Here is a 10,012-nt window from a genome sequence, read left to right as displayed (position 1 = left end):
AATAGAATTCCATAAATGCCAGGGGGTTTTGTGTGGATGAATCTATTTTTAAGTCTACTTCAGATTTAAAGCAATGCCTCCTACTTCAGTGTTCTGAAAATGAGGTCCCCCCATTTATTCCTTTCATAATTTTATAAATGTCAAACCTTTTTCAGATCCTTGTTCAGGCTTAAGATCACAATCATTTAAGTGCGTTTCCTGAAAGTAACACTTGATCATTTTAGTTACCATTTTGGAGACATTTTCCGCCTCTACGTGTCCGATCTCCCACAATTTTCCAGGACAAAGGTGAAGCATGTGCAAGGTAGAAGTAGTTTTACACATTCTAATAAATATTTTATCCTCTTTCTCCTTAATCGGATATGTTCTAGAAATTTAGTTCAGAGTTTTAACGGATATTTTTTCTTTTTTGATTTCTTGGCATTTGGTTTTTTAGACCACAACCAAGTTTATTATGCCGTTGATCATGCTTAATTGCCATATCTCTTGCAGTGCCTCATTTTATCATTTCCTTCATGAACATTTCTTTAGGTAGAAAAATTTCTGAACTCATATCCCTGCAGTATATTTTTATTATAACAACATATTTAAAAGGGCATGTGGTTCGATATGTAATTTCATATCCAAAGTTCTTTTCCTTGTGTACTTAGCCATACTTGTTTTCTTGCAGGCATTTTTTTTGTGATGTCGAGGTTCTTGTCCTGGTTTCCTTGTGGGTGACCTGCTCTGACTCATAAGCGGTATGAATTCCTTCATGTCTGCTATTCTTAAATTTCATTCGAATATTTCCAGCTGTAGGCTTTTCTCTCTGGACCCTGTTTGACAAGCAGGAGCTCGGACAAGGGAACCCAAATGCACGTGCCCCACTGGCTTTCCCGAGTGGCGCACACCTCTTAGCAGGGGTCCTCCCCAAACTGTAGACTCCTCCTGTGCTCAGAACTCGATGAGAAGAGGCCCATTTTTTTTTTTTTTGGGAGAATTTTTTTTACAGAAAAGTCATGCAGGAAATACAGACTTCCCATATACTACCCTATTTTTCACACCTTGCATTAGTGCGGTACATTTGTTCCAATCTGTGAACAAACATTTTTAATTGAACTATTAACCGCAACCCATCATTTACAATAAGGCTCGCTGTTTACATTGTACAGTCCTATATCTTTTACTTAAATTTTTATTCTAGTAACCTATATTCAACCTAAGATTTCTCCTCTTAACCACATTGAAATATACAATTCAGAGCTGTTAATTAAGTTCACAATGTTGTGCTAGCAACGCTATCATCCGTTACCAAAACTTTAGAAACAAGAGATCCAGTTTTTGATAACAGGCATGTGAAATCCAGTATAAACTCACCAAAATGAAACGTTTTATATTGTAAGGTTGCTGAGAGTAGTTCATAAATTCTTTCTAAGTGAACATTTTTATCTGCAAAGCGTGTCTTGACGATTTATTCTAGTGTTTGTTCCATCCTTAGAACCTTAGTTTAGAGCGACACCATGTGGCGCTGTAAGGTTATGCAGGCAGGCTCGTCAGAAAGATTCCTCGTCTATTCCCTTTTCTCCTGAGATCAACCCCTCCGACACTAAAGCCAAGTTTTCTAAGTTCTTTTATGCCAAATACCATACCCTTTTATACCAGGACAATATTGTGCTACTGTATAATATGTTTAATTTATATGGATGGGAATTTCAGGATTTTTTTTTTTAAGTATATAGACTACAAAAATCTAAGGACTATTTTAGAACACACATACTGACTGAAAGCTCGCAGTTCCTCAGTGCATGCTACTTTTGAGAATGTCTTAAATTTAAGGTCATTTAAAATTGAAATCCCAATCATATCTTATGCATCCTCACATTTTTGTCATAAAATTCATAAAGATGTGTGGATTTTAATTTGCTCATCAATAGCAGTAATGATAATCTTAATACTGAGCCCAGAATAGCAGATGTGAAGCCCAAGGGTGCTTTAGATTGACATATTATAGAATTAGAATATTGGTAAATTCTTGCATTTTAATATGAGAAAATTGGGAAAGTCAATTGCTAAAGGGCACAAGAAATATTGCATATTTTATTGAGTTTTTAATTCAAATCTGTAGAATAATATTAATTGACAGAAGGCGTAGGCAGACTGACCCAAATTCTGATCCTCTTTCAGATTGTTTTTATCTAACTTCTCAAGAGAGAACTGTGAAGAAACCTACCTTGAATTGCTGAGGCTTGTTCACATGTTCAAAGTCACCTACCACAAGGAGCCCCAGTCCGGCTGTGTTAGTTCTGATCATGAGACTACAGGGAAGGAAAATAGATTTTACTGATTAACAGAAATAAATGAGGAGTCCTCATAAGGACCATCACCATTTTGGATTGAGGTAGCAAAAAATCTAATGCCATTGTTGAAACCCCAGAGAGTAAGGGAGCAACTATAAATGTTTGGGCAAGTAACACAATTTTCCCAAGAAATATTTCAAGAAAGATTTAGAGTGGTTTGAAAATATGGAACACCTGTCTCTTGGAACTAGATTAAATGGGAAGTAGAGAGGTTTGAAAACATCTTTCAGCTTATTCGTGCAACAGGAGCAGTGGAAGAAGCAAAATAAAAACACATTTCTTAGGAAGAAAGAAATTTCCTTAGGAGAAAGTTTGAAATTTTTGAATTTATGAAGAGGAAAATGAGATCTTAAAGGCCAGCCAAGATAAGAGATAAAAGTGGAAAAAGATGTGCCACATTCTCAATACTTTTTAAAATTATTGGTTTATTTTTTAAAAGTTTTATTCACACATCTCAATGCTTTTAAAGAGAGCCTCAGGAAAGGTATGGAGTCTTAACTGTAAATTGACTGGAAATATGACTGGGGTTTAATGAAATCTGAAAAGAAAGGAAGTGAGGAATACAAGAGGAAACTGAAATGACTTCCCCCAGAGGGAGCCAAGATCCAAGAAATTATTGAGAAGTGGTATTTTTAAGACACAGCTACGGACTTTGTAGTGAAAGCAATTCGGAAACATTCCCGATGAGGAAGCAGCTCCAAGAGAGAACCTGAAGAGATGTTCGGGGGGATGGCCAGGAAGAGAACACTAAAAGAAAAGAAAAAAAGTACTGGATACTTCTAAAGATGCGGCAGCAGTCGTAGGTGTAGACATATGCATTGCCTATTGCCTGAGTGCTTTATGGTGTTAAGATCTGAGTGGAAGAAACAGTAAAGCTGAGGTATTTTAAAGGAAGCCAGACAGTGTGACAACATAGCATGTTCAGATCTGGGTTAGATGTTGGACTGCTGGAGAAATACGTTTATGTGTTTACTCCGGTCTTAGAGATCAAGTTGAAAATATTTTGCTTGAATAAAGGCTCTTTTCTGGAAGGCATAGAACTTATTGATTTCATTTCTCTTGTGATGGAAGGTGCCATAAGACAAAATCTAGAAGATTGTATTGGGGGAAAAAAAATGTCTAGGTCAGAAGTGAGAACGAAAAAGAAAAGAAGGCATTCAAATCCAGAATGCTAAGTAGGCTAAGAACATTAGCCTACATTATGGTAGGGAACGAAAGAATCAAGGTTAAACCATCAGAAGGAGTGGGGAAATGACAGAGGACAATAAAAAAAGGATACATATGTCACTTTTTTAGAAGAAGACACAGCAGAAACTAATGCTTGAGGACAGTTCAAATGCTGAAGGAAGGCAGTATCTTGAGATGCACGGGACAGAGATATGCTCCTGTGAGCGAGAGTTTTAGAAACATTAACAGTTTGGACTTGAAATCAGCTGAGGAGCATTCTCCAAGTATCTCATGTAGATATAAGAGAGAAACTACCCGTAAGACAGATTTCAGAACTAAAGCATTCCATAGCTAGCAGCCGTAGGAGCAGACAATGAGGAAACTGATGGCTCTCTCACTAAGCAGAGACCACTGTCAACACAGCCATGAGATAACAGAATCCTGAAACTTAAAGGTAAAATTGAAAATACGAGGTTTGGAAAGTTGAATGGGAAAGAAATGGGCTCAAGTCAAGACCCAGAGATGAGACCGCCAACGTGTAAACTCCACAACTTTGTACTTGGGCAGATATGTCCCATGCTTGGTCATCCTGAGGAAGCTGGGTGGATCCCCACCCAACCCTTGGTTCAGATGTCAAGACTCATGACACCGCACACCAAGGAGGTATAAAAAGGTTTATTAGTCACAAAATGAGCCTTTCTGGGGCTCACTCGCAGGTCCAAAAATAATTTGAATGAACAGGGGAAGGAGACTGACTTGGGGTTTTTAGTGTGGTTTGTGGGTTGGACAGTGGTTTTTGCACATGGTTTGAAGTTCTTATGGTGTCAAAATCACCTTGTCTAGTTGTGGGATAGAAGGAAAATAGGAAGGGTAAGTCTGGAAAACTGTTATTGGTCTAAAATTTTAAAATGGAGTCAGGCTCTTATTCCACATTGAATATTATAATATTAATATAATATTATATATTGTTATAAAATAATTATAATATTATAATTTATGTCTGATATAAGGTAAGCGTAATGCCAGAATTCACCTTTTCATGACTAATTTCTCATTAAGTTTAAGTTATTGGTTATCACAGATGGATGGGTATCCTGGTAGAGCTATAACCAACATTTTTCTTGATCTACCCTCCTTCCTTCCATGCCTACTACTTTTTACTGTGATCTTTGGCAGCACTGTAATATTGGTTATTAAGAACATAATTTTGCCTGTGTGACAGATTTAAGGGCCGCAGATTGCTTTGTTTTCTAAATTTGCTGGGTGTAGGGACAGTATTGTGATAATAATAGATGAGATGAGACTGTGATAATATTTGAACATTTTAAAAGGGAAAGGTCATTTTTCTGCCGGACTGGAGTAGCTCTGTCTGTATTTCTGGGGATGCCTGGATGTCTAGTCTTGACTCTTGGCTAAGATAAGGATAATGGGATTTATGATATGCTGTTTAAATTCCAACCCCTAGGGCCAGTTTTTTTATTGATAGTTTTCAGCTGGCATTATGGGTTAGACAACATGGCTTGATTATTTGATCAGAAGTACATAAAGACCCCTCTGGGAACTTCTGCCTTGAGTTCTCCGGAGGCGTCAATTCAATGCACAGGGCTTGGTGATTCAATCCAGGGAGCAAGTCAGTCTGTGAATAAGGACCCTGAGCGCTTGAGCCTGGACATCTCTCACATCCCTCATGCTTGCCTGCACTCCATTCTCTTTCTCTAACTGGATCATTTCCTTTGCCTTTAAATAAAATTCTTGTGTTAGTAGGCTCTGTGGTGTCCTATGAGTCCTTTTAAATATCCAAATTGTGAAGTCTTTGTGGAGGTTTATGGAAGACTTGGGAATGTGTTAATACAACTTTTGGGACCCTGAAGGAACTTAAGTCATTTCAGTGAGAAATTCCCCAGCCTGCAGCTGCTGAAAGAACCTCAACACTATCCAGTTATTAAGAACTTTTTTGATCTGACACTGAGTGGAAAAATAAATTGAGGAGGGATTAATTTATTTGAGCTTTTAATTTGCAAGGGCAAAAAATATCTATTTTGGATTTTAATTCACTTGGATTTTGAAGTCTTTGGACTTGAAATTTTAGTATTTGCATTTAATTTCTCCCTAGGAAATTCCTGTGATGTGCCCAGAAGGTAAGGTGGGGCTTATGGAGAGGAAGAAGGGAGAGCATGACATTCCAGAGGCAGAGAACCATACATGGAGCTCTCTGAAATTTGTTGGAACTTTCTCGATTTTTAATAATGTTCCATTTGAGTTCTGGGAGGATGTAAATTTCCACACTCTTGTGTGAAGCTGTCTATATTGGTCAGTATATTGTGTCTAGCTAGACCACCGACAGTTGAGAGATACTGAAATCACCCACTCTGATCGTGGATTTGCCAAATTCCTCTCTTTTATTTCTGTTTTGTATATTTGAATATAGATAATTTATTTTCTGCACGTTTAGATTTCTCATACCTTCCTGATGAGGTAGAAATTTTATCGTTTGGTTGTAATGCTGTCCGTGCTTCTAAGGACTATTTATTTGGTATTTTGTAACTAAACCAGACTTCTTTTGATACTATTTTCCTGTCTGAGCTTTTTAGCTCTAAAAAAAAAATTTGCCCTTTCTGTGTTTTATAGCCGGATTAAAAAATATAAATATATAATATTATATGTAAATACATATAAATATGTATACAATATTACTATTGTATATATATACTTATAAATGTATAGTGATTATCTATGTCTTTTGTTTGATAAGCTTGACCTATTTCCATTTATGATGATTAGTTATTTAGTTTTTAAAATCTTTACTCTGTGCTTTCAGTTGTTTGGTTTCCCCACTGCTTCTTTTAGCTCCTTTTTGATTGATTGAAATTATTTATCTGTTTCATTTCTTACTTCATTTTAAGGATCCTTTATGGGTTTGGCAGTAATTCTTCTATTTTAACTCTTTTTTTTTTAAGGAGGTGCTGTTCTTTGATATTTTACTAAGTATACTAACCTAAACAGTGTTTAAAATTAATGTTTTTTTAATCTCACCTTTACTATCCATACAAGGGCTTTAGAAGAAAATAATTTCATCCATCCCTTCTTGATTTACAAGATATCATTCTTAATATTTTTTATATTTGATATTATAATTTTATATAGATAGTATTTTAGATTTGGTTATCATTTTATATTGATAACACTTGCTTAGATTTGTTTACTTTATCCCTGTAGTCTTTGGAAAGTCCCTTTCATGACTATTATATTGTAAACATGGGGAAAGCTTTGTTTTTCAATTGAGTCATCTTTTGTCTCCTGTACAATCACATTGACAGATGCCTGGAAATAAACTCTTTTAGATTTACTATAAGTCAGCCACAAGAAAGTTTACTTACCATATTTAAGTGGATCTGTAAGAGAAGCCAGATGGAGTGACTGAATTTTTTTATGTGCCTGCATATTTACCTTTCTCTATTATATTCTTTTTATTCTTCTGTAGAGGAAAACAATAGAATCTAAGCACAAACGACTCATTTGTACTATTGGCAAAAAGACTTTTACAGTTAAAAGAAATGCTTTCCGAAAAGTCGTGTAACAGCCAAATCTGAATAGTTTAAAGCTTCTTTGTCCTGAGGATTCCAGGAAATAACAACACAGAGGAGTCCATGCTGACTGCCTCTATGTATACACCCAGTAATTATAAAAAATATACAAACTACCAGTACAGTAAAGTAGTAGAACCTAATTTGTCTCTCCTTGTATCAAATTTGTCTTCTGTAACTAGAGTAATAAAGTCACTATGGCTGAAAAAGTAGCTTTTTTCTTCTGAGGAAATTAACATTTGTTGACTACCATGTCCCTGGGTGTTGAGCTAGAAACTTCAAAATCATTAGTTCTTCTCCTCGCAGCTTTATAAGAATGCTACCACCCAAATCTTCTATGCCTGGAGATTGAGGTAATTTGCCCAAGGTTAGGACAGATAACAAGAACCAGAACTATGTTTAGATTCAAAAGTGGACATTGGAAAGTTTGTGATCTAAAATGCTCTTTGGCGTTTTATCTGCTACACTCTTGCATTCAAGTAGGCAAAGTTTCTTGTTGTCATTTCCCTTCTGTCATTTTCACAATGTCAACTGCCTTCCTAAGGATTTTATTCCAGGTGCTTCATATAATACTATATATAATACCGTAATTGCTAATAATGACACTATGATAACTCTGTAGGTGCACATTGCCTTGAGGCTTACAATTTCCACGAATGTTACCCCAATTTATCTGTGTGATAGCCCTATGAGCAAACCCGGGGTGTCCTATCTAATTTCACAGGCGAGGAACTAAGGCTCAGAGAAGGTAATCCAGGGAGTATTTGGCAAAGTTAAGATTGTACTCTGGGTCCTCCAATGTTAACTTCAAAGTTCTTTGTTTCATCAGAACCATTTTATCATAAAAAGGCAAAAACATAAAACAAAATAATAAAAATCTTCAAATTACTAGGTACATATGGCGCTGTGGGAAGAAACTCTTGGTTACCTGAAAAGACAGCTGTGAGAAAGGCCAACATATATATTTTTTAATGTTTTTTGCCCCTAAATATTTTTTTCTTTTTTTATTAATTAAAAAAAAATTAACTAACACATTTAGAAATCATTCCATTCTACATAAACAATCAGTAATTCTTAATATCATCACATAGATGCATATTCATCATTTCTTAGTATATTTGCATCGATTTAGAAAAAGAAATAGAAAGACAACAGAAAAAGAAATAAAACGATGATAGAGAGAAAAAAGGAAAAAAATAAATAAATAAAAAAATAACAAAAAAAAAACTATACCTCAGATGCAACTTCATTCAGTGTTTTAACATAATTACATTACAATTAGGTAGTATTGTGCTGTCCATTTTTGAGTTTTTGTAACCAGTCCTGTTGCACAGTCTGTATCCCTTCAGCTCTAATTACCCATTGTCTTACGCTATTTCTAACTCCTGATGGTCTCTGTTACCAATGACATATTCCAAGTTTATTCTCTAATGTTGGTTCACATCAGTGGGACCTTACAGTATTTGTCCTTTAGTTTTTGGCTAGTCTCACTCAGCATAATGTTCTCTAGGTCCATCCATGTTATTACATGCTTCATAAGTTTATTCTGTCTTAAGGCTGCATGATATTCCATCGTATGTATATACCACAGTTTGTTTAGCCACTCGTCTGTTGATGGACATTTTGTCTGTTTCCATCTCTTTGCAAATGTAAATAATGCTGCTATAAACATTGGTGTGCAAATGTCCGTTTGTGTCTTTGCCCTTAAGTCCTCTGAGTAGATACCTAGCAATGGTATTGCTGGGTCGTATGGCAATTCTATATTCAGTTTTTTGAGGAACTGCCAAACTGCCTTCCACAGTGGTTGCACCCTTTGACATTCCCACCAACAGTGGATAAGTGTGCCTCTTTCTCCGCATCCTCTCCAGCACTTGTCATTTTTTGTTATGTTGAAAATGGCCATTCTGGTGGGTGTGAGATGATATCCCATTGTGGTTTTGATTTGCATTTCTCTAATGGCCAGGGACATTGAGCATCTCTTCATGTGCGTTTTGGCTATTTGTATTTCCTCCTCTGAGAGGTGTCTGTTCAAGTCTTTTTCCCATTTTGTAATTGGGTTGGCTGTCTCTTCGTTGTTGAGTTGAACAATCTCTTTATAAATTCTGGATATTAGACCTTTATCTGATATGTCGTTTCCAAATATTGTCTCCCATTGTGTAGGCTGTCTTTCTACTTTCTTGATGAAGTTCTTTGATGCACAAAAGTGTTTAATTTTGAGGAGCTCCCATTTCTTTCTTTCTTTCTTCAGTGCTCTTGCTTTAGGTTTAAGGTCCATAAAACTGCCTCCAATTGTAAGATTCATAAGATATCTCCCTACATTTTCCTCTAACTGTTTTATGGTCTTAGACCTAATGTTTAGATCTTTGATCCATTTTGAGTTAACTTTTGTATAGGGTGTGAGATACGGGTCCTCTTTCATTCTTTTACATATGGATATCCCATTCTCTAGGCACCATTTATTGAAGAGACTGTTCTGTCCCAGGTGAGTTGGCTTGACTGCCTTATCAAAGATCAAATGTCCATAGATGAGAGGGTCTATAGCTGAGCACTCTATTTGATTCCATTGGTCGATATATCTATCTTTATGCCAGTACCATGCTGTTTTGACCACTGTGGCTTCATAATATGCCTTAAAGTCCGGCAGCGTGAGACCTCCAGTTTCGTTTTTTTTTCTCAAGATACTTTTAGCAATTTGGGGCACCCTGCCCTTCCAGATAAATTTGCTTATTGGTTTTCCTATTTCTGAAAAATAAATTGTTGGGATTTTGATTGGTATTGCGTTGAATCTGTAAATCAATTTAGGAAGAATTGACATCTTAACTATATTTAGTCTTCCAATCCATGAACATGGTATGCCCTTCCATCTATTTAGGTCTTCTGTGATTTCTTTTAGCAGTTTTTTGTAGTTTTCTTTGTATAGGTCTT

General features: G+C 36.0%; 1 long non-coding RNA gene across 1 annotated transcript; it reads left to right on the top strand.

Annotated features, from left to right (window-relative positions):
- Window positions 1-240: 240 nt before the first annotated feature.
- LOC143662522 (uncharacterized) lies at window positions 241-2,317 on the top strand. Its single transcript, XR_013165384.1, has 3 exons — window positions 241-304; window positions 671-740; window positions 2,164-2,317. It is a non-coding gene; the product is annotated as an uncharacterized LOC143662522 (long non-coding RNA).
- The last annotated feature ends 7,695 nt before the right edge of the window (window positions 2,318-10,012 follow it).

The sequence above is a fragment of the Tamandua tetradactyla genome, chromosome 18, assembly GCF_023851605.1.
Source record: "Tamandua tetradactyla isolate mTamTet1 chromosome 18, mTamTet1.pri, whole genome shotgun sequence".
In the NCBI taxonomy this organism is placed as follows: Eukaryota; Metazoa; Chordata; class Mammalia; order Pilosa; family Myrmecophagidae; genus Tamandua; species Tamandua tetradactyla.
This window is presented reverse-complemented; position numbering and strand designations above follow the sequence as displayed.